At 50.0% G+C, this 3552-nt stretch overlaps 1 pseudogene; it reads left to right on the top strand.

Moving 5' to 3' along the window:
- The first annotated feature begins 855 nt into the window (after positions 1-855).
- Positions 856-2987, top strand: LOC144265925 (olfactory receptor 5D13-like; annotated as a pseudogene).
- The last annotated feature ends 565 nt before the right edge of the window (positions 2988-3552 follow it).

The following is a 3552-nucleotide window of genomic DNA, read 5'->3' as shown; positions in this document are numbered from 1 at the left end:
CATCCTGGCTAATAGTCATTGATGGACCTATCCTCCATGAGCTTATCTTGTTCTTTTTTGAACCCTGCTATAGTCTTGGCCCTCAAAACATCTTTTGGCAAGGAGTTCAGCAGGTTGACTTAGTATTTATCCCTAGGAGATGCATTTTCTCCTTTCTAGGCTCTGGGAATCTGAGAGTCAAAAGTAACCATAGAATCGTTACAGTCCACACCACTTACAAATGTTAGTACCTCTGGGAGGATTTGTAAGAGGGAGGAAAAATAATGCACATGGTAACAAAGAATGTCTGTAAAACATACACTGACTTCAATAGGACTATGACACTTTAAGGCTACATAGACAGTGATACCAAAATTTTCCGCTGGGCTGCCTCATAGTAGGCACCTAAATTTCTATTTAGGCACCTATGTAAAAGGGGCACTGAGCATCCCTTGTGCCCTTTGAGGTCGTTTGGATTAGGAAGAGAAAAGCAATGACAATGAATACACTCTATAGCATTGATTATTTGTGTACATTGATAGGAAATTATTTGCCTCCCTTCTAAACTAAACACTCCCAATCTATATATCTCTTATCTTATAGAAGATTTGACCCACTGGATGGTTTCATGCATATTAGCACAGAGTATACAATATTTCTGTAGTTAGAACATATCTTATCTCTGATGGAAAGCATGTGGGTAATACAAAGAGAACATTCCCTAGGAGTGTCCTTTGATGTATTATGTTTGTTCCTATGAAATGGTGTATAATCACAAGGATTATGAGGGATCTGTACTCAATACTTTATTGGCCCCGATTAATTGTAATCCTTGTTTTTATTTTTCACCAGCAGAGGAGGGATTTTCTGGAATAAATGGCAGAGAGAAACCACTCCACGGTGATAGAGTTCATTTTCGTAGGATTCACAGATCATCCAGATCTACAGATCCCCCTCTTTATGTTGTTCCTAGTGATGTATGTGGTCAGCCTGATGGGGAATCTTGGGATGATAGCGTTAATCATGGTTGAAACTGAACTTCATACCCGCATGTACTTTTTCCTAAGCCAGATGTCCATTTTAGATATTGGATATTCCACAGCCATAGCTCCCAGGCTGCTCATGACCTTGGTAGCAGAGACGAGAACCATTCCTTTCATTGAGTGTGCGGCACAACTATTCTTCGTCTGTTTCTTTGTGACCAGTGAAAGCTGCCTCCTGGCTGTGATTGCGTATGACCGCTTCAAAGCTATCTGTAATCCACTGCTCTACAGAACCATTATGCCCAAGAGAACTGTGTCCTGTTGGTGGCTGGCACATATGACTGTGGCTCTGTGAATTCAATTGTGCAAACTCTATTTATATTCAGTCTGTCCTCGAGCAGAGGCAACGAGTCCCCATTTCTTTCAAAAGGTATCCATGTAATCTGGGTATTGATCAGGAATGCTGGGTGTCCGAGTCAAGAAGGTGGAGTAGGTCCAGGGGCGGAAGCTGGTTCAAGGAACCCCCGACTTTTTCAGTCATTTCCATTGCGCAACTCCAGCAGGGACATCATCGGGCTAGGCTCATGTAGTGAGGTCATTGTTCACACCTGGTGTGGTGTGTCCCTGTTGCATACGGGCCACTTACTTGCGTAGAGCCTGCTTTTCTCCAAAAAGTTGCACCACCTAATGTCACGTGCTGCATCCGATAATTAGGCCCAGGGGTTGGAGCGCAGGTTGCAGTGAGGTGCAGGATTGCACCTAGGCTGAGAGTGGTGCTAGAATTAAGGTCCAGGGACACACCACGGTCCAAACCAAGATCAGAGTCCATCAAAAAAGCAGAAGGAGAACTAGAGCCAGAGTCTAAATCCCTGCCAAAGGTCGTAGCCAGATAGTCAGAGAGCAAAGATCAGCCAAGTCAATGTCAAGCCAGAGTCCAGATACAGGCCGAGGGTCAAAGCCGGGTAGTCAATGTCCGAGTGCTTGAGGAAGATCAGGAGGAGAAGGCAATGCTGGAGTGGGTTGGTGGAGGTCCTGGAGCAGGGCTAGAGAAGGGCAAGGAGAGTATGGAACTAGGATGGGTAGCCAACATCTGGAGCTAAGAAGGGTCACGCCAAAGTCATAATCAAAGACCGGAGCCAAGGGTCAAACCAGAGTCAACAGTGAAGAACCGGAGGGCAGAGCAGGACAGGGTGGTGCATGCAGGCGGGAACCAGGATGACTTACAGGTTCTCCTAGGCCCTGTCCAGCTGGATCCCTAGAGTCCCCTCATCGGGGGGTCTCTCTTTCTAGGAATAAAAGAAGGAGAGCAAGATGACAAAGATGTATCTGACCCTGGGGTCCAAGCCAAGGGGAGCTACCCCCCAGGCATTGTGCTAGGACCCCATCACCCTCCCTGTTCATTTCACACTCAGAGACTCCCCCCAGCAGGAGGGGAGAATAAAGGGCAGAACCTGAAGTTGCCCCTCAGGGAAAGAGACTAGCCTGGGACCCAGTCCAGTTCCCAGATCTACCCCCAGGAGTGTGTGACCAGGATCTCAGCCCTTCCTCTGTGTCTCAGACCCCACCTGCCAGATGGGGAGAATCCTACCTTGCCCCAAGGTGTTAGGGGGCAGTTTCATTTGTGGATGGGAAGGGTTCAGATACCAGGTGAGTGGCTTGGGCCTCAGGTGGGGGATGGTCAGACATTCACTGCGACGGGGTGACATGGGTCATGGGGAGGTCTGAGCAGTGATGACAGGGGAGGGGCTCCACATTGGGCCAGCCCTCCCAGACTGCAATGGTTACTGAGGATAACCCCTGGCCCTGAGGATGCTCTCATTTCTGGGCCAGCCCCGTGGCCCTGATAGTTTGATGCTTCTGAAACTGGCCTCTGGGCATGGGGGAGGGACTGTATCTGGCCTGGCCCCAGGGATCTGGATGGGACATGGTGACAAGAGCGAGGTGCTCGGCCTGGGTTTCTCTCAGTGCTGTGGGGTTTATGCCCACTCCCCTGAGCCGTTCTCCTCCACGCCCAATGAGAAATAGCAGTACCTGAGGCAGGGAGTGGGAGCTTCTGGACATGGGAAGGGGGGGCCCTTCAAGGCTGTCCCACTCAGCACAGCCCCTGCAGTGATTTGGGCACCTGACGCAAGCACCGGATATAGAAGAGGTGGGCCATTATCATCGCTGTAACCTCCTCCTGCTGCAAGGGAACAAGAATCAGTCAGAGATTCTGACATGCATGGCAACGAAGGGCATTAACGGCAAAGGGAACCAGCAAAATTTCCACCCCAACCTTCCCCACGTCTGAGGGACAGATTCCCTCACCCAACCCCCACGATGAAATCTTGTCTCCTCCCTAGTGACCTCCAACCCCTCTCCCACCATTGTGGAATGAACTCCTGTCCCCTTCCTCTCAGCCACACCGGGAGAGCTGTTCGACCTTCCAAACCAGCCGGGGATTAAACTACTCTCCCCAGAATCCCCTCAGCCTCCCTCTCCCCATCCAGCTGAGGGGCTGGAAGGCTCTGGGCAGTAGTGCTGTGGGGTGAGAGGACACCTTTCCCAAGGGCCCCAGCCCTGTGGTTAAGATGACGCCTTGGACAGTAGC

Source organism: Eretmochelys imbricata, chromosome 6, assembly GCF_965152235.1.
Source record: "Eretmochelys imbricata isolate rEreImb1 chromosome 6, rEreImb1.hap1, whole genome shotgun sequence".
NCBI classification, from domain to species: Eukaryota; Metazoa; Chordata; order Testudines; family Cheloniidae; genus Eretmochelys; species Eretmochelys imbricata.
Note: the sequence above shows the minus strand (reverse complement) of the source record. Positions and strands in the feature narration are given on the sequence as shown.